Source organism: Rhinoderma darwinii, chromosome 5, assembly GCF_050947455.1.
Source record: "Rhinoderma darwinii isolate aRhiDar2 chromosome 5, aRhiDar2.hap1, whole genome shotgun sequence".
NCBI classification, from domain to species: domain Eukaryota; kingdom Metazoa; phylum Chordata; class Amphibia; order Anura; family Rhinodermatidae; genus Rhinoderma; species Rhinoderma darwinii.
This window is the reverse complement of record NC_134691.1, coordinates 260,295,369-260,317,188: the sequence shown is the minus strand read 5'-3', so window position 1 is coordinate 260,317,188 and position 21,820 is coordinate 260,295,369. Positions and strand designations below refer to the sequence as shown.

Sequence of the window (21,820 nt, the reverse complement as noted above, 5' to 3'; positions counted from 1 at the left end):
ATATGTAATCTGTGCAGAGTACATCAGGGCATATGTAATCTGTGCAGAGTACATCAGGGCATATGTAATCTGTGCAGAGTACATCAGGGCATATGTAATCTGTGCAGAGTACATCAGGGCATATGTAATCTGTGCAGAGTACATCAGGGCATATGTAATCTGTGCAGAGTACATCAGGGCATATGTAATCTGTGCAGAGTACATCAGGGCATATGTAATCTGTGCAGAGTACATCAGGGCATATGTAATCTGTGCAGAGTACATCAGGGCATATGTAATCTGTGCAGAGTACATCAGGGCATATGTAATCTGTGCAGAGTACATCAGGGCATATGTAATCTGTGCAGAGTACATCAGGGCATATGTAATCTGTGCAGAGTACATCAGGGCATATGTAATCTGTGCAGAGTACATCAGGGCATATGTAATCTGTGCAGAGTACATCAGGGCATATGTAATCTGTGCAGAGTACATCAGGGCATATGTAATCTGTGCAGAGTACATCAGGGCATATGTAATCTGTGCAGAGTACATCAGGGCATATGTAATCTGTGCAGAGTACATCAGGGCATATGTAATCTGTGCAGAGTACATCAGGGCATATGTAATCTGTGCAGAGTACATCAGGGCATATGTAATCTGTGCAGAGTACATCAGGGCATATGTAATCTGTGCAGAGTACATCAGGGCATATGTAATCTGTGCAGAGTACATCAGGGCATATGTAATCTGTGCAGAGTACATCAGGGCATATGTAATCTGTGCAGAGTACATCAGGGCATATGTAATCTGTGCAGAGTACATCAGGGCATATGTAATCTGTGCAGAGTACATCAGGGCATATGTAATCTGTGCAGAGTACATCAGGGCATATGTAATCTGTGCAGAGTACATCAGGGCATATGTAATCTGTGCAGAGTACATCAGGGCATATGTAATCTGTGCAGAGTACATCAGGGCATATGTAATCTGTGCAGAGTACATCAGGGCATATGTAATCTGTGCAGAGTACATCAGGGCATATGTAATCTGTGCAGAGTACATCAGGGCATATGTAATCTGTGCAGAGTACATCAGGGCATATGTAATCTGTGCAGAGTACATCAGGGCATATGTAATCTGTGCAGAGTACATCAGGGCATATGTAATCTGTGCAGAGTACATCAGGGCATATGTAATCTGTGCAGAGTACATCAGGGCATATGTAATCTGTGCAGAGTACATCAGGGCATATGTAATCTGTGCAGAGTACATCAGGGCAAATGTAATCTGTGCAGAGTACATCAGGGCAAATGTAATCTGTGCAGAGTACATCAGGGCAAATGTAATCTGTGCAGAGTACATCAGGGCAAATGTAATCTGTGCAGAGTACATCAGGGCAAATGTAATCTGTGCAGAGTACATCAGGGCAAATGTAATCTGTGCAGAGTACATCAGGGTAAATGTAATCTGGGCAGAGTACATCAGGGCAAATGTAATCTGAGCGGAGTACATCAGGGCATATGTATGCTGGGCGGAGTACATCAGGGCATATGTAAGCTGGGCGGAGTACATCAGGGCAAATGTAATCTGTGCAGAGTACATCAGGGCAAATGTAATCTGTGCAGAGTACATCAGGGTAAATGTAATCTGGGCAGAGTACATCAGGGCAAATGTAATCTGGGCAGAGTACATCAGGGCATATGTATGCTGGGCGGAGTACATCAGGGCATATGTAAGCTGGGCGGAGTACATCAGGGTATATGTATGCTGGGCGGAGTACATCAGGGTATATGTATGCTGGGCGGAGTACATCAGGGCATATGTAAGCTGTGCGGAGTACATCAGGGTATATGTATGCTGGGCGGAGTACATCAGGGTATATGTAAGCTGTGCGGAGTACATCAGGGTATATGTATGCTGGGCGGAGTACATCAGGGTATATGTATGCTGGGCGGAGTACATCAGGGCATATGTAAGCTGGGCGGAGTACATCAGGGTATATGTAAACTGGGCGGAGTACATCAGGGTAAATGTAATCTGTGCGGAGTACATCAGAGTAAATGTAAACTAGGTGGAGTACATCACGGCATAGTAGGATGATGTAATAATGGGGTAAATGCACAAAAATTATTATCCATGGATAGTGACGTAGGTTTTGAACCAATCCTTTATGCACAGACCAGATTATTGGGGGCAGGAGTCACACTTCTAAAGGGTGTCTGTGGTATTGTACAAAATATCCGCACTCCAGCATTGCCTAATCTTTGACTTCTTCACTAGGCCCATATGTAGAACAGACCCCAAAATGTTAGTTTCGACTGCATTTACAGGGTCTATCAGTGGGGGCTGCAAATGATGACGTGGGGTTTTAGGTGAAAAACTGCTGCAATTATAAATTAGTCTGGGCCGTCGTTTTGCATTATTGCCTTGCGAGAGTCATAACTTTTTATTTTTCAGTTGACGAACTGCTTGATTTTCATGGGACGAGCTGTAGTTTTGATCAGTTTTTATAAAAAATTTTGGGAGGTGAGAACAAAAAACAGAAATTCTCACTGTTTTTTATACATTTTTAACGGCGTTCTCTGTGCAGTATAAACATGTTTACTTTATTCTGCGTTTTGATACGATTACGGCAATACCAAATTTATATCGTTTTTATGTTATACTACTTTACACAATAAAAACACTTTTTTCTAAATAAAATAATGTTTTAGTGTCACCATATCCCGAGAGCCATAACTTTTTAATTTTTTTGTCGACGGAGCTGCGTGAGTTGCATGACAAACTGTAGTTTTTATTGGTACCATGTTGGGGTACGTGCGACTTTTTGATCACTTTTTATTAAAAAATTTTGGAAACAACGTGACCAAAAAAGGAAACTTGCCCATTGTTTTGTTTTTATTTTTTTATGGTGTTCACCGTGCGGGATAAATAATATATTTTTATAGGTCAGGCCGATACGAATGCGATTTATTTAAAATATTTTTTTTTTTTTTTACACATACTAGGGGACTGATCCCCTGTACAACCCACTGCCTTACTTATGTCATTTTACAACTGACAGTTAAGCCTATTATGTCCTGCCTTGGGCAGGACCTAATAGGCTCACGTACCTGGCAACCAGGAAGCCATTGCTAGGCTTCCTGGTTGCCGTAGCAACCATCAACACCTCGCAATTTTTCATGGGGGGCCAACAGGGTACAGAGGGAGCCCCCTCCGTCTGTGTAAAGCACTTGAATGCAGCGGTCGCTATTGACAGCGCCATTTAAGGGGTTAGACGGCGGCGATCGGAGGGAACTGATCGCTGCCGTTGCAGTGGGATGTTGGCTGTATATTAAAGTCGACACCCGCTGAAGATAAAGCGCGCACAGCTCCTGTGCTTGCTTCATCCTCAGGGCATTACTGTACACCCATTCGCGGGAACGCACTGCTAAAAAAGGCGTACAGTAACGCTTATTTGCGGGAAGGGATTAAACACATGAAGGTACTTATTTTTACATAAAAAAAATTAACCTGTTAATGGGAGTGTTACTATGATTTCTAAGTGCAAAACCCTCGAAGACCATGTTCGCACAGAGTATGTTACAGGCTGAAAATTACAAGGCCGATTTAAAGAAAACAGTCCCTGATATACTAATGTATTTTCAAAGCGTTTTTCAAGTGTATTTTAAGCATATTTTGACACATTTCGTTTACTTTTTTTCAATTGGAAGGAATTCAAATGGGAATAATGAGCTCTTAAAAACGCTTCAAGAAGCGACACGCCACTTCGGCTTTACAAAGCATTTTTTTATGCTTCGTTTTTCAATAAAAAAAATATGCCTCGTATGAACACCACAGAATTTTTCCTATTTAAATCAATAGGATGGCGTTTTACAGGGGTATATTTTCAACTGTATTATGACGCATAGTACGAGTTCTATGAGGCTATTTGGCATGTAATTTTACGCGCCAAATGACACTTGAAAAAAAAAAATGCTGCGTGAACATAACCATAGCAACAAAATTCATATAACGCTAAGTGGCTTTCAGAGGTTTAGACCATCGTTTCACAATCAGGGCTCTGTGGATCCCCGGGTTTCCTTGTAACCTAGTTAGGGGGATGAAGTACAATTGGTCCTAGAAGAGCAACTGTCAATTATACAGCAGGTAAGGGATAGCTGTAGGGGTTCCCTAGTAGGGGAAATAAAAAGTGTGCAAGGGGTCCCCGTGGTAGAGCAATTAGGAATTATTTATTTAACCCGTCACCCGTGATCAACGTTACACTGTTAGGGCTTATTCAGACGAACGTGATATACGTCCGTGCAACGCGCGTGGTTTTCATGCACCTCGCACGGACCTATATTAGTCTATGGGGCCGTGCAGACAGTCCGTGATTTTCACACAGCATGTGTCCGCTGCGTAAAACTCTCGACACGTCCTATATTTGTGCGTATATCGCGCATCACACACCCATTAAAGTCAATGGGTGTGTGAAAATCACGCGCACCACACGGAAGCACTTCCATGTGAAGCGCGCGATTCGTGCAACAGCAGTAAAAACTATAAATGTAAACAGAAAAGCACCACGTGCTTTTCTGTTTACAAACAGAGTGTCATAATGATGGCGGCTGTGCGAGCTGTTATGTACCTTTTGCGCGCGCAAAATGTTGCGTTTTCCGCGAGCGCAAAACGCACACGCTCGTGTGAATCCGGCCTCAGGGTATGTTCACAGGCAGAGTCGAAAACGTCTCAAAATACGGAGCGGTTTCCAAGAGAAAACAGCTCCTGATTTTCAGTCATTTTTTGTGACACTCGCGATTTTCACGGCCGTTTTTGGAGCTTTCTTCAATAGAGTCTATGGAAAATGGCTCCAAAAACGTCCCAAGAAGTGTCCTGCACTTTTTCTCGCCCGCTTTTTTTTTACGCGTAAAAAAACGCCGCGAAAAACGCTCCGTCGAAACAGAACACTGGTTTCCCATTGAAATCAATGGGCAGATGTTTGGAGGCGTTCTGCTTCAGATTTTTCGGCTGTTTTTTGGGCGTTTACAGACCGAAAATAGTCCGTGTGAACATACCCTAAGAGCAACATGACAAAAAGCATCACATTGCTCCAACTTCAACACTATTACACAACAAATGTATTCTGTGCAGTAGAGGAACACCAAGCAATGAGATCTCCCAACTATGAGGTACGGGACGGGTTTTATAAAATCTGTGTTCAAAAGGTGTTGACCGATTTCAGCAAATGTTACTTTTTGTATCATTAAAAGTTATAACAATTTTCCAATACACTTTCTACTTCGATTCCTCACAGTTTAAGATCTCTCTGTTGTTATTCAGTAGGAACATTCATGGTTTACTCCTAGTGGATAAACTTCTGTCCATGGCCACAGCTCTGATACACATACTGTAAATATCCCCATCCCAGCACCTGTGTGTCCATCACATGGCCAGAATTGTATCCACTAGTAGTAAACAATAAAGCTTCCTACTGAATAACATAACAGCGAGATCTTGAATACTGTGAGGAAGGAATATAGAGAGTATATCGGAAAATTTTATAACTTTAAGGCTGGGTTCACACGACCACATTAACGTCCATAATGGACAGAACGTATTTCGGCCGCAAGTCCCGGACCGAACGCAGGGAGCCGGGCTCCTAGCATCATAGTTATGAACGACGCTAGGAGTCCCTGCCTCGCTGCAGGACAACTGTCCCGTACTGTAATCATGTTTTCAGTACGGGACAGCAGTTCCACGGAGAGGCAGGGACTCCTAGCATCGTACATAACTGATGTTAGGAGCCCGGCTCCCTGCACTGTGTTCGGTCAGGGACTTGCGGCCGAAATACATTCCGTCCCTTACAGACGTAATGTGCTCCTGTGAATCCAGCCTTAATGATACAAAAACTAACATTAAATCACCTGAATTCGGAACACCCCTTTAAAACGTCACTACATTTTAATTTTGCAGATAACAGGACGGTGACCAGCACTGTAAACCTGTTAATAGTCGGGAAGATAGAAACGGGTTGCACGCTGACATGTTAAACATCAAAGACGCATCCAGCTTGGCTCGAGACCTTTCATGATCACTCCACATGGAATACCCAAGCCTTCATATGGTGATATACCAATCCATTATTCTATATAATGAGCCTCCCGCCAGCTTCATCTGACTAATATTACATACAAGGACAACTTTAATGTCATCTATGGCAACTTAAAACGTCAAATAATCGTCCCAAAAATAAAATACAAACCAGTCAGCACAATCCCGTAATATGCCAGGTAAAGACTACAATGAGTGAAACGCTTCTACATCAAAGTGGGAAAACGGAGCGGGACTGGCAGCTCCAACAAACATGAGCACGGTACTTGATCACATCCAGAAATATTTTATGCCCCTGATGACCAAGTCTTCTAACGGCAATTATCTAAAGTGTAGCTAAACGTTCGACAAACTTCTGACATGTCATAGTGAGATGTCAGAAGTTTGGATTGCTGGTGGTCCAAGCACTGAGACCCCCACCAATCTCTAGAACAAAGCAGCTGAAGTGCTCGTGTGAGCGCTCAGCCGCTTCGTGTCTGTTCAGCTTTTTTCGGAAAACCGATGTATCGGAGTACAGGCTCATAGACTTTCTATTGAGTCCGTACACCGATACATTTATTTCCAGAAAAAGCCGGACACGAAGCGGCTGAGCGCTCACACGAGCGATCAGCTGTTTTGTTCTAGCGATTGGTGGGGGTCTCAGTGCTCGGACCCCCACCAATCCAAACTTATGACATGTCACTATGACACGTCAGAAGTTTGTCGAACGTTTAGCTACACTTTAAAGACTGATTTATGACATTTTCCACAACAGACACTTCATTGACGCTTATTCGTGGGGGTTAAGAGTTCCTATTAGTTCGTGCCATTAGACCGTGGTCAGGTCGGAATTTGATGCAGAAATACAGACACAAAAACGTACCCATATTATGCTTGAGTGAAACTGGCTTAAAAATTGTGCTCTAGAGTAGAGCTTTCCTGACGTACATGCTAAACGTAGGGCCAAAACATAGTGTGCACAAAGCCTAAGGGAAAAAATAAAAAAGTTTTAAAAATATACACCGTTCAGATAAAACGGTAAAACCACTGACATGTGAAGTGAAGAACATTAATTGCCTGGTAACAATGGCACCGGTCAAGGAGTGGGATACATTAGGCATCAAGTAAACAGTCAGTTCTTGAAGTTTATGCGCTGAGAGCAGGGAAAATGGGCAAGTGTACGGATCTGAGCGACTTTGGCAAGAGCCAAACTGTGATGGCGACTGAGTCACAGCATCTCCAAAACAGTACGAAAGTCTTGTTACTGCATTGTTCACCTGGGCAAAAGATGGCACCAGGATGTACTATAGGAAGAGGGCAAGCCAGCGGAGGCGGTGTAATGCTCTGGGCAACGTTCTGCTGAGAAACCTTGCGTTCTGCCATTCATATGGAAGTTACTTTGACACCTACCTAAACATTATTGCAGACCAAGTACACCCCTTCATAGCAACGATATTCCCTAATGGCAGTGGCTTCTTACAGCAAGATAATTCACCCTGCCACACTGCAAAACTTATTTAGCAATAGTTTAAAGGAGTTGTCCGAGATTTAATGACTGTGTTAATGCTTTGCTGATCTTGAATTCTTTGCCGGGTATAATTCAAGATCAACAAAGCGGCCAGAGCAGAGAGTGACGTCACCCGTCACGTACACCATGGCAGGATCTGGAAACGGGGCCACTTTGGAAAATGTATTACAAGCATTAACACAAAGTCATTAAATCTCAGACAACCCCTTTAAAGGGACATGACAAAGAGTTCAAGGTATTGACTTGGCCTCCAAATTCCCTGGATTGGCCCCACCTCGAAACTTACAGGACCTAAAAGATTCTGCTGCGAAATGTCTTGGGGCCAGACACCACAGGACACCTTCAGAGGTCTTGTGGAGTTCGTGTCTCAACAGGTCAGAGCTGTTTTGGTTGCACAAGGGAGACCCACAGAATATTGGGCAGGTGTGTATATATATATATATATATATATATATATATATATATATATATACACACACACACACATACATACACACACATATATATATTTATTTTTTACACACTCCTACAGAGTATTTTGAAATTCACCACTTTCCTACCTCACGTCACCAAAGCGTGCAAAAAAAAAAATGGTTTTATGTCACTGCACTCCAAGAGCCACATCTTTTCTGGGACAAGTCATATGTTTTTCCATAGAACCATTTTGGGGTACATACAAATTGATTAACTTTAAGTTTTTCTTGGGGGACGGCCACTTAGATGCTGTGGTTGCCATTGACCGTGGCATCTAAGGTGTTAAACTTCTGGGATAAGAGTAATGTCCAATCACAGCTGTATATTACAGCCAGCACCCACTGGTTATTGTGCGGGCACAGCTCCTGTGCTCGTGCCATCTACTGGACGTAATGGTACAGCCATTTGTGGGAAGGGGTAAAACCGATCCCCATTTACGGTACTGTAAATTGCTGCGAATTTTCAGTATGCGGAATCCGTCGCATGAACAATACATATAGGTTTTCTGAGATCAAACAGCACCAAATGTGCTGTTATTTAGACTAGATTAAGTGATTGTCCAAGAGATTAAACTAGTTGCAGAAAATGTTATAAAATAAAAAACAAACTTTACTCACATGTTGAATCCCTTACTACTCACATTCACACACAGCTTAAACAATGCAGAATTTGTGTGAATATCGCGCTGAGGGAAAAACCCACAAGCGTGGCAATTGACCTGCGGTGCGGATTCTGAATCTGCAGCATGTCAATTTCCCTTGTGAAAACGCTGTGGAAAAAAACTAGACGGAAATTCTGAAGCGTTTAGGATAACTAAACTTTCAGAAAACTTCTGACATGTCACCGTCACACGTCAGAAGTTTTGATCGGTGGGGGTCCGAGCACGGAGACCACCACAATCGCTAAAACGAAGCAGCAGAAGCGCTCAGGTGAGCGCTGAGACGCTTGGTTTCCGATCAGCCGAAAGCTGATGTAACCGTATACAGGCCCATAGGCTTTCAATTGAGTCCTTACACCGTTACATCGGCTTTTCGAGAAAAGCCAATCAGAAACCAAGTGGCTCAGCCGCTTCATTCTAGTGATCGGTGGGGGTCTTAATGCTCGGACATGTCAGAAGTTTTCTAAAAACTTTAAATTACCCTTTAAAGTGATTGCCCAAGATTAAAAAAAAAAAAAAAAAAGTACCACTCTTGCCCATTGGCTGTAAGTGGTATTGCAGCTTTACTAGACACGGTCCATGGATAAGAGGGACACTGTTTAAATAAAAAAAAATAAAAAAGGCTAATTTGGTTAACTGGATGGGGGATTCATATTACCATGTGGGAGTGCACAAGACACAATGAGCCATAAATACTCAGGGCTGAACTACAGTCATCTCTATTGTTTACATTCACAGCAACATTGTAATCTTAACAAATTCAACTTTTCCATGTTTTACAATATTGCAAAATGAACTAGCCAGCGTCCCTGCCACGCACTGTAACCGGGGATAGACCAGAGGCCTCTCACTACCCCAGTGATGGCATCTAGCTCTGTGCAATTGGCCACCAAATGCATGAAGGGCAGGGAGCAAATCCAGGTTGCCAGGTCAGATTTCATAGTCACCATGACAACCAGATTTTATCCAGTCCTTTTATAACTGGAGGGACACTACAAACATGCAGTGATTTTACCGCTGTCCTCTAAGGGTAAGGCCACATGGCTGTCAAATAACTTGTTATGGGGTATTCCGGTTACATGCTCACGCGCATTGCCGCTTCATTCATTCTCTATGGGAGCGCCGGAGGTAGCAGAGTGCAGTGTTCAGCATTTTCCGGAGCGGCCATAGAGAATGAATGGGGGGTAACTTGCAAAATCGTGCAGCCATAAAGGGTGTATTAATTCATGGCCGAACGATTTTGCAGATAAAGGGACGGTTTACCCGCATTAACGTGCGGCCACTAACAGGCTGATTGACAGTCGCACCGAACATGGTGCCTGCGTGGTTCTTGGTCATGTTTTTCTAACCCTGTGCAACCCCTTTGACACTACTGGCATATCCCCAGGATATGGATATGTGGTCGTTGGCAGCCTGACCACTGAAAACCCCAGCGATAACAGAAAGCACACGTCAGGTATGGTGCAACTGGGCAATTGTGTTATTTGGCCCCATTAAAGAACAATAAAAGTAAAGTCTCCTGAAGATTAGAAGTTTCTGCACTTTTGGCCTTCGTTTTCTTTGAAGGAGAGAAGATACAAAATGCATCAGTTACAAACTGTGGTATTAGAGGGGTTCTCTCATAATAATTATTTATCACCTATTCACAGGATCGGTAATAAAAGGTGTGATCGGTGGTAATCAGACTCCTGGGACCCACACTGATCCCTATGTGAATGAAGCGGTACAATGCATGCTCGGCCACCACTCCATTCACTTTCTATGAAGGTTAATAGGGATAGGGCTGAGCGATTGTGACCTAAATCACAATTGAACATGTAACCTCTATTACGATTAACTAACGACTCTTTAGGCGACACCCATTTTAGCATACCACACCCCATATTTGCATGTTACGCCATTAAAATATACATGCCGAGTCTGCTTTATACTACTGTATATAATATACCCCCTTACACTGTCCCCACACAGTATAATGCCCCCATAGTGCTACCCACACAGTATGCCACCATAACTGCCCCCCCCCCACAGTATAACACGCCATACTGCCCCCCACAGTATAATACACCCATAGTGCGTCCCCACAAAGTATAATGCCCCAATATAATACAGAAGTATGGAATATAAAATCTATCTTCGTTTTTACATATCCCAGGTTCACACAGTCACCCTGCACCTAAATCCTGTCAGAATCCACTAACATACCCTGGCAATGCATTTGAATGGGGTATTTTATACCCCATTCTCACACTGAGGAAAGTATCTGCACGGAATATTGAACACACTGCATTTTAAAATCTGTAGCATGTCCATTATTGCCACGCATACCACGTGAACCACTGCCACAAATAAAAAAACTACCCTGTAAATACTGGTGTCTCTCACTTCTGTAAACTTGTGAATTCTTTCCAGATGTTCCTTAGCTAAATCTGTTGTTGGGGAAGTTATGCCATTTTTTAGTATGCTCCAGTGAGATCTCTGCTTGCAACGATTGAATAGATACCTCCATTGATTACTTCCAGAGGATGAGAATATTCCATGGTCAGGCAACAATGACACTGGTGAATGGCTACTCACGAGAGAGCTCGGATAACTGTACTGTCTGTAGCAATGATGTCCCAATAGTGTGTGTATTATTTTATTTTGCCTTCCACTATAATGCTACAATATTAGATTTATTTATATTGTGCTCTATTATTATGTCACCATACAATGTGCGTTATCGTGTGACAATGTCACAAAAGTGCTAGTCTATATCTTGCACACTAATGAGCGGCGGCACTGAAGACCAAACATGGCGGGCGAACTGCAAAACACCCCCATGTTCTGTCTTCAATGCCTGAACCGCCGCTCATTAGTGCAGCGCCGGCCGCATCACCTCATGCTGACCGCGCGCGCACTTCCTGTCAGGAGCGGGGCAATGACTGTATTACACAGCCGCAGCCCCGCTCTATAACGGCGAAGATCAGAGAAACCTCTCGTCAATGCAGTTATTCCCCTGAATCCTGCGATCAAAGCGGACTGCAGCATTCAAGAGGAAAATGAGAAGGGGGATGCCCTTTGGATTGCGTCACAGGGAATTCCTGTGATGCGATTGAGGGACATACCATATATGGGCAGACAGCTCAGGGTCCATTGGAGGACCCCAGGGCTGTCCTACCATATTTCCTGTTAGGGCATACTTAGGTATGTCCTAACAACTGCCTGTGTACAATCAGTGCACAGACTAATGTACTGGCATATATCTGATATATGTCAGTACATTAAAGTTTAAAAATAAAAGTAAAAACAAAGTAATGTTACATTTAAAAAAAATACACGTACACCTTTTTTTACAATAAAACATTAAAATAAGTCTCAATACATAAAATATACACACATTCGGTATAGGCACGGCCGTAATAACCTGCACAACACTATTTTTGCGTCATTTATGATGTGTACGCTGTAAAAAAATAAAATAAAAACGGCTTTCTATCACTTATTGTGAGGCACGAGGTGCGATGAATTTACCCTCCATGTTCCTCACATTAATAGTAATTAACCCCATCATGTACCTTACACATTAACGCGTGACTGAGAAACATGATGGGGTTAATTACTATTAATGTGAGGCACATTCAAAATTCATCACACCTCGTGCCTCATAACAAAATATAAAAAATATATATTTTTTTTATTACTGTTGGCAAAGTATCGCTTTGGTATCGAAATCGCAATACTAAACAAAGTATCGGTATCGAAGTCCAAATTCTGGTTTTGGAAGAACCCTAAAATATATATATATACTCTGTTCTATCCAGATGATGTCACAATACAGTGTGTTTATCGGCTGTGTGTGATATCAAAATATTGTTATTTACAGGGGTTGTATATTTATATTTTGCCCTCTACTGTAATGTCACAATATTATAGGTTTATTTGCATTGTGTTCTATCATAACGTAACAATGTAGTGTGTGTGTGTGTGTGTGTGTGTGTGTGTGTGTGTGTGTGTGTGTGTACCTATTTGCTATGTTTTTCTGTGATGATGCCACAATATTGTCTACATACTATTGCTACGTTTCAGTACTAAGCCTTTTCTAGTTATAGACTGTTGTGATGTCACAAAGGTATGTGTACTCTTAGCATTTATAGGCTGTGCTTTATAGAGATGACACAATAACGTGGGTGTGTTAACATACTGACCTCTATTTTATCCCATCACAAAGTTATGTTTTTGTGTGTTCTAATATGTCACATTACAGCGTGTGACAATCACACGACCAGAACATAGTCTCATCCTCTGGCAGCAAAAAATTATATCAAGCAGAGATTTGGCAAAATGTGAGAAACGGAGACACGAAGCACCCTGGAAATCGACATAACTTTTCCTTATAAACTCTGTTTATACCCCAAATCATTTCGCTGCCAATCAGACCAATTAGAGCCTCCCTGGACGTGCTGAACCCCCGCTGATGTACGGTTACTAGGCCATCTCACATATTCCCTAATTTCCTGAACTCTGCCTGGTGTCAGATTATTGGGAACGTGTTCTGGATTAACAAGGATATTATCTGAACCAGCATTACAGTAACAGATCTCTATATAGAAACACAGAGCACGCTATTCCTAAAACAGGGGTCTTCTCTGTTATCACTATTTACCCTGTACACTATGGTAAAGATGTATGTTCTAAAGGGAATCGTTATAATAGATGCCCTACTTAGGGGTACTACTGTACCCAATATTTGAGCAGCACCTAAACTCACAATGGGGGGGGGGGGCTGTGAGTTCACCTATATGATTGGCTAAGCTGAAACATGTGACCCATCAACTGAAAGGTTTGCACTTTTAAATAAGACCACGGTCACAGGCCTCGCAGCAGGAATTTGGGGCGAGATTCAGCAGGCGGAAGCACCCACTAGTTATTAGATACTCTCATTTAATGAGTTAGGTCCAGTGACAAATTCCCTATAAATCAGGTGAAATACCCCGGACAGAAAACCTCATGTCTGGCCGATTACCCAAGGTAAGTGTCATATCTAACCTGGTAACCCATTGGCATGAAGAGAGCCCCTGAATCTAAATGAAACAGGACTAGACTTTACCAACCCGTCAATAACAAGGGTGAACACTAACGTGGTAAGACCAGGCATAGAATGACAGTCCAATTGACACATTTTGCAACATATTTGATGAAATCCGGAAGCACCAGCTCCAGACAGCGAACAAGCGCCTATGTGTGATATGGACTGTCATATCCAAGTGACACGGAAAACAAACAGAAAACGCAATTATGAACAACGGCAACGAGATGCTCACAGCGTAGACCACCACAGCAGTCATGTAATGGATCGTGTGACATCACCGGTTTAGGAATACATCGTAACAGGGCCGGTGACCATACTACGGTACTTACTACCGCTCTAGACCGCATACATCCGCCACACAGAGATCAAATCCCACCCCCGACCCTTAACCCCCGTACGTCGCCATGTTCCCCCCCCATCCCTCACCTGTCTTTCGGCGGCAGGCGCAGAGAACCCCCTGGGACTGCCCGGACTGTCAGCCGGAAGTCCCTCCCTATTCTGTAACCAGCCAGTCAGCAACCACAATACGGAATCCTAGACTTCCGCTCTGGGTGCCCGCCTTTCCTCTGTTACGAACGAATGAAAATAGAGACCAACGTCATGAAAACGACCCGGAATACAGGGGGCGTGGCTATATAAAACATCGATTACGTCCGGTTGTGGGCGTGGCTGAACAGAAATATGAAAGCCAATCAGACTTGCCAGACAACTCAACGCTATGGAAACAGCACACACTACTTGTGTTGAGCCTGCGCAGCAAACAGCTCCCCAGAACAATACCCAGCATCAGGCAATACCGGCATACCCCACGTGCAGCGCTACATCGAGCACGCATCTGACCTCACCATCGCCGCCCCATCAACAGTGGTGAGTGGACTATCCACCTAACACGTACTGGCCTGGCCCTGTACAAGGCTTTATCTATGGCAAGCAGCCCCAAAAACTGACTTCTGCAAAGTACAGGTCCAATAAGAACAGTGAACCATCTGGTAAAGAGGTGAAATGAAATGTAGCATTACATGGGGGCCTTTCTAATGAATAGAGAGGGTCCACCAGAGTAGGAACCTCTGCTCGGTATTTCCATTGCTCTGCTCCGTCATAGGAGAGCAACGAAAACACCGGACACACCGGCTCCGTTGCACCACAGTCACCACTGGCGACCAACGAAACCCATAGTCTTTATTGGGTTCTGTCAAGTTGTCCATGGCTTTACCAAAAACAATAGCGCGGCACGCTGCACTATTGTTTTCGGTAATTTCCCCTCGAACGCAGATGTAAGCAAGGCCTTAGGCTCTGTTCATGTCGTGGATCCGGTGAAAACTGCCAAACAAAATAGTGCAGTATGTCGTGCTAAATGGACACCATAACAGAAAACCCACAAAACTTATTAGGCCCTGTTCACAAAGAGTATTTTGACGAGCTTTTTGTAGCGGAAACCGCTCTGCAAAACTCGTCAAAAACCGTCCGAAAATGCCTCCCAGAGCTGTAAAACCACCTTTCGGGAGAAAGAAGGGACATGCCCTATCATCGCGCGTTTACGCCTCTGACCTCCTATTGACATCAATGGGAGACAGAGTTTTTTCCGCCCGTAGCACTCAATGGGCGCGAGCGAAAATCGCGGCAAACGACATGCAAGTTTTCTAAGATTGGGATATTTGGAACAATTCCCCTTTGACAGTCAACCCCTCTTATTGATTCAACAGATCGGTCACCCAAATAAGCATGTATCTTCTAATAAAAAACACAACAAGCCAATCAAAACAAGAGGTGCGTAGTAATGCTCTGTTCACATCACATTTGGGCTTTACGTTCGATATGTATGTATGTATGAACAGTGCCGCTGATATGTCTGCCATTGAGTCCCCTTAAAAAACAAACCATGCAGTCTCTCACAGTCTACAACACTCTATGGGAGCTTTCCCGGCGTACACGATAACCGGAGGGCAATAAGGTGTTGTGAAGGGGGCATTAGGCATATGCGGAGGAGCAACCAAAACAATGTAAACTGTCATATGAAAACAGAGCTGCGATTCAATGGGCTTCCCCAAATATACACTCCTCAACATTGAAATTGCAACACCGAGCAGGAAAGGTTTTGGAATTGTGTAAATCACGGGATCGAGACATGTTAATGATATGCAAATGAATAAAAAAAATGGAAACAAAATATTCCAAATATCTTGATTTAATCAGTATCAAGTATGAGCGCCACGAGCAGAAATACAGGCTTACACACCTTGGCATGCTCTCAATGAGGTTATTAATGGTTGTCTGAGGAATGTTATGCCACGCTGAATGCACTTGGGCACACAAATCATCAAGATTGGTTGCTGGCAGCTTCCTTTGCAATTGCCGACCAATGACGTCCCATATGTGCTTGATGGGAGACAAGTCCGGAGACTATGCTGGCCGTGGTAGCACGTTTAGGCCAAACAGGCTGCTCACAGTAGCACGAGCAACATGCGGCCTGTCGTTGTTCCATTGAAAAACGGCTTCTGGGACACTTTGGATAAATGGCCGTACCACTGGGTCCACGTCCAAATCAATGTAACGCCCAGCTATTAGTGTACCTGAAATGAAGACTAGACGGGTCTGGCTACCATACATTATCACACATTACACCATAATCCCAGGAGTAGGACCGGTGTGACGTTCCCTTGTAAAAGCCTCTTTATGGCGTTGCCTACGTGGTCTCCAGACCAATCTCTGGCTATCATTGCGTCCGAGACAAAAGCGGGACTCATAGCTGAAGAGGATAGCCCTCTATTCCAACCTACAATGTCATCTTGCTGTGCTGCATGATAGCCTTTGAGAGCGGTGGTGTGTGGTCAATGGAATACTTGTTGATGGACGTCTGGCTCGTAGCCCAATGTGGTGCAAACGCCTTCTGATGGTTTGTGTCGACCCTGGTTGCCGCCTTAGGCTTGGGATGTGATGTCCAATTTCACTTGCAGTACAGAATGGATCACTATGCGACATTCTTCCAATCAGACGATCTGTCCGTGCAGAGGTTCCCCTCTGCACGCCTCTTACTGTCATTTCGTTGTTGTTCTCCCAACGTCCACGACACGCAACGTTGAACAGTGCTGACATTTTGGCCTAGGTGCGTAGCGATCTGCCGGAGTGGTAAACCAAGGTCTCTCAGTTCAAGGATTCTGTCCCTCTCAGTTTGCGACAAGTGGCGATAACTGCCACGTAGATGAACAGGAGACATCGCACTATCATCCCACAACACTTGATCCCATTTTTGAGGTTTCATGTGGCTAAAAATCTTTGCTTTCAATCTGGATTTTATGCCCCTCCCACAGATTGGCGCTAGGTGCTTGATGTGTCTTCTCTCTTCCGACGCCAAGGTTGAAGGACCTGTGGGTGACGTCACGCTGTGTGTCTGCAGTGAAAGAAGCTGGCTGGGAATGATAACGTCACCCACAGGTCGTTCAACCTTGGCGTCGGAAGAGAGAAGATACATCGAGAGTACAGTTGAATCTGCAGCAGCATCACCGTGTGCAGGTAAGCATAGTAAACTCACTAGAGAAGAGCATATTACCTTCTCGGACGGCTGGAGCCCATGTATCTGCTCTGTCCGACGCCAAGGTTGAAGGACCTGTGGGTGACATCACGCTGTGTGTCTGCAGTGAAATAAGCTGGGTGGGAACGATGAGAAGTGCATGGCGCTGATTCGTCAGCGTCATACACTTCTATTCACAACGCCCAGTTGGTAAAACGAGAAAACACGCCCAGTTGTCCATTGAAAAGCTCATTTGCATAAATATAAAATTGCTCATAACTTGGGCAAAAATTATCGTTTTTGGAAAAAAAAAAAGTTGCTGTTATCTACATTGCAGCGCCGATCACATTCAATAGGAGAAAGGGATTTGATAATCTGGTGACAGAGGCTCTTTAAGTCCACTTCCCTCAACAATGAGGGAGTGGTCCCTGAGAAACTCAGCAATTATTGTAGAAGCAGCCCCTAAGCATTCATTTCCCCTGCATCACAGGGCACCCATTAAAATCTATGGGACTTCCATGTAAAGCATGGATGTACGTGATCCTTCAGATTGCTTTGTAGCAGTTCCGAACTCAGTGGAAATGGGTCCCTCGCTTGGTACTTCAACTATTACGCCTATATGTCCTAAAAGGGTTGTCTAAAGTAGACGATCCCTTTAAAGAGGACCTGTCATTAGGTTATATAACATATTGCCCACCGTTGTATTGACTCCCTAAAAGCTAATTCGATGTAGTTAGCCAACAGGGAGTGAACCACCCTCAAGATGCCTTGCGCTGATTGGTCAGCATCAAAAGCAAGGAAGCAAACTAGCATATAAGGCCTCATGCACACGACCGTAGTGTTTTTCTGGTCCGCAAATTCCAGGACCGTGTTCCGTGAAATGTCATCCGCAGTTCATCCGTATGTAATCCGCAAAATGCGGATGAAAAAACAAAAGCCTAGGTAAAACAGGATGACGACAGAACTCATTCCCGGTCGTCGCCTAGCAACACTTCCGCAAATCCGCAAAACTGCGGATGACACACGGAGGTGTATCCGCAATTTCCACGGGCCCATTGACTTCTATTGGCATGTCCGCATCGAATTTGCGGCCCGTAATAAGACATGTCCTGAGTTTCTGCGGCACGGATGTGCGGACATGCGGAGACCCGTGAAAACACGGATAGTGTGTATGGGCCCATAGAAATGAATGGGTCCGCAATTCTCCCGTGGATTTGCGGGGGAATTGCGGACGCAAAAACACGGTCGTGTGCATGGGGCCTAAGGAGACAACAAAACATTGGGCCATATCTCTGGGATGGGGTTCAGGAAAAAAAGAAAAAGGCAAACAGCACTGGAATCAGGAATGGAGACCGCGCTATTCAGTCCTTATGTCACCTTTCAGAGTTCATCTGTCTCCTGTTGCTCTAATATGGTCATTGTTATATATCCTTTGGGAGCATACTGTATACACAGACTAACTTTCTAAGATTACTAAGATTCAATGGACACGATCAGTTTGTATAAGCGAATTGAGGTGTTCTCTCCCCACTAGAACATATGACAGTCAGATACAACTAGATGAAATATGTAACAGGCGCACAGACTTATGTAAACAACTGTGATTGCCTGGATTAATAAACTGAAAAGTAGCACTGTGTGTGCAGTATATCAATGAACTAGTCTAAAATATATATTTTGATGAGCTCCTGCTGAAAGAGTTGGTTACTAAATACGTACACCTACCTTGCAGAACTAATCATGACAAGTAAGTCACATTTTTTGGCTACGTTCACACAGTGGAGTTTTTGATGTGATCAGTATCCGGTCATGCAGTTGTCCAAAAGAAACCGTTTTAGGAACACTTTCCCCAAAAATTTTCTTTAATAAAACTGTGACTGGAATAGACGAAAAGGCATGAAGAATTGCGATTGCAGCTCTGGGCTATACTGTAACTCTGAGAATAATAATTCCACATTTTAAAAATGACATTATATATAAAGTCTGAAATAAAATAATACACAGCAATACACTTAGTCTCCAGAATCACTATCCTTTAGGCCAGATTCACACAAGAGTGTATCTCATCTGTGTGATGGTCGTTGCTTTAACGGCCGTCACACGGACGCATATAGTTCAATGGGTCCGTTTACACAGCCGTTGTATTAAAAAAATAGGACATGTCCTGTTTTTGGCAGTTTTTACGGATCCCTCAATAGACACAAGCCTATAAGGGATCCATGAAAACAAGTCGACCTTTTTTCATGTCCAAGTTTGTATGAATCAGGCCCATCTGCAGCCAGTGATATGTTGAAACGCAGCTTGGGGGGCATCAGAGGTTAGACATCACAAGTCATGCCATTTTATATACGACCAGTTATTCGTATGAAGTTACTACAATGAGGACAAGAATATTTTATATTACACAGCTATACTTCATGGTTTACATAGTGTTACCTTATATTAATTTTACATTGTAATAAAGGACATCCAAGAGCAGGCGTGGGGCGACAAAACCCACACCATAATACTGCGACTGTGTCATTATCACATCTATTAGAGGAGTATTGCTTTTACTTGTGTAATAAGTTTCCTCTTGCCATAAGAAAGTTTTTAAGACCAGACCAAGATTTCTGTATGTTCGTGTAATGGAGAATAATTTTCAACTACTTTGTGTACTCTAATTTCTGGGACAGATATTTTTTGGAAAGAAAATATAGTCAAGCATTTTGGATAAGGACTAACAAACATTTGTCAAGAACTATGAATTTTTAATAATGTTATTACTACGTGGAAAGAGTAACATATAAAGACTTTGTTCACACTGGTGCTTTGAGCCTCCCTCAAGATTTCTCTCTTTCCAGTATTTCTCAGAGCAAGAATAGTTCAGTCTTGCTGTAAAAAAAAAAAAAAAAAATACCAGTACCCCATTAAAGTCAACGGGGTCCATTGGGATTCAGTGCTATATGTTTGAGAATGGATCCAACATTAAAATGGAAGCCATGACGCTAAGGCCTGCGCAAAAGCCACTTACCTGCTCCGTGAGGCAGCATCATATGATAAGCGGCTGCGTGCTTTTCGCGCAGCCGCCATCATTATGACACGCCATTTGGATGTTTGTAAACAGAAAAGCACGTGGTGCTTTTCCGTTTACATTCATCCTTTTGACAGCTGTTGCGCGAAACAGGCAGTTCGCACGGAAGTGCTTCCGTGCGACCTGCGTGGTTGTCACGCACCCATTGACTTCAATGGGTGCGTGATGCGCGAAATACGCGGAGATATTGAACGTGCCGCGCTTTTTACGCAGCGGACAAATGCTGCGCAAAAAGCACGGACTGTCTGTACTGGCCCATAGACTTCTATTGGTCCATGCTTGCCGCGTGAAAACCACGCGACCTGCACGGACGCAGTTCACGGTCGTCTGAATCAGCCCTAATGCGAATGGAGCCTTATTCTGCAGCCAATTTTTCTTGAAGACAATTCAATAAATGTGGCCCATAGTGTCCTTTAAAAGCCAAGGACTGGTTAATTTGTCTCCTAGTTTATGTACAACAGCACTAGGTAAAGAAGCTGTGGGGTATTTGATTTCCATGCACAGTTCTCCCCCAATACTAGTGGGAGGGATATAGGCAAAGAGCGGTGAAACCCAGCAAGATCAATGGATTTTGCTACATATTTCAACTATTAAATAACAAGGGGTGAAATCTGTGGCCCTTCCACACAAAAAAATCCCATATAGAATATAATGTCTGCTACATTAATGGAACTACAAAAACATTCACTGACATTTACAGAATGTATGCAGATTCAATTGAGACCCCTTTCACAAATGTCACAGCAGCGTCCTCTATCTTTACCCCCAGTAGTCACAGCAGTACCTCCTTTACATCAGTCTAATTTTCATCCAGTGTTCACAGCACTCCTCCTTCCACCAGTAGTAGTCACAACAGTACCCCCCTATTCCCTAGGCCTTGCCCACTCCCTCTCCACCAGTAGCGAGAACAATGTCCCTCAGGTAGGAAGATTAGTGCCCTCCTCCCCCAGTAAATCACAGCAGTGTCACCCATCTCTTACAAGTAGAGAGAGCATTGACTTATCTGAATACTCCCCTCAGTAGTCACAACGGGATCCCCAGTTTTTTCCAGTAGTCATAGCATTTCACTGAAGGCCCCCCCCCCTTCCCAAGATGGTTATAGCAAAGCCTCCACCTTGACACAACCTATTGAACAGTTGATCTACCTCGTTGAATATAGGGGCAGATCTATAAACACTGTCTAACAGTAAAACTTTCCTTCTTGCCCATACCAACCAATCACAGCACAACTTTCATTTTGCCAGGGCACCTTAAAAAATTAAAGCTTAGCTGATTGGTTGCTATGGGCAACAAGGACAATGCTACTGTTAGGCCTCATTTACACGAGCGTGGGGCAATGCAGGCAGTCCGTGAGTTTTGCGCAGCGTGAGTCCGCTGCGTAAAACTCACGACGTTCTATATTTTGCCGTTTTTCGCGCATCACGCACCCATTGAAGTCAATGGGTGCGTGAAAA

The 21,820-nt window shown here is 43.7% G+C and overlaps 1 protein-coding gene across 2 annotated transcripts in view; it reads right to left on the bottom strand.

Moving 5' to 3' along the window:
- The window catches only part of CUL1 (cullin 1), a 96,690-nt gene that overhangs the window by 63,012 nt on the left and 11,858 nt on the right, over positions 1 to 21,820 (bottom strand). Inside the window, exon 1 of one of the 2 annotated variants that reach the window (XM_075827070.1) lies at positions 14,212 to 14,358. The exons of the other annotated variant lie outside the window; for it this stretch is intronic. The gene's annotated coding sequence lies outside the window, so the exon portion shown is untranslated. Of the gene's footprint in view, positions 1 to 14,211; positions 14,359 to 21,820 lie in introns of those variants that run through there. 2 annotated transcript variants of the gene reach the window in all.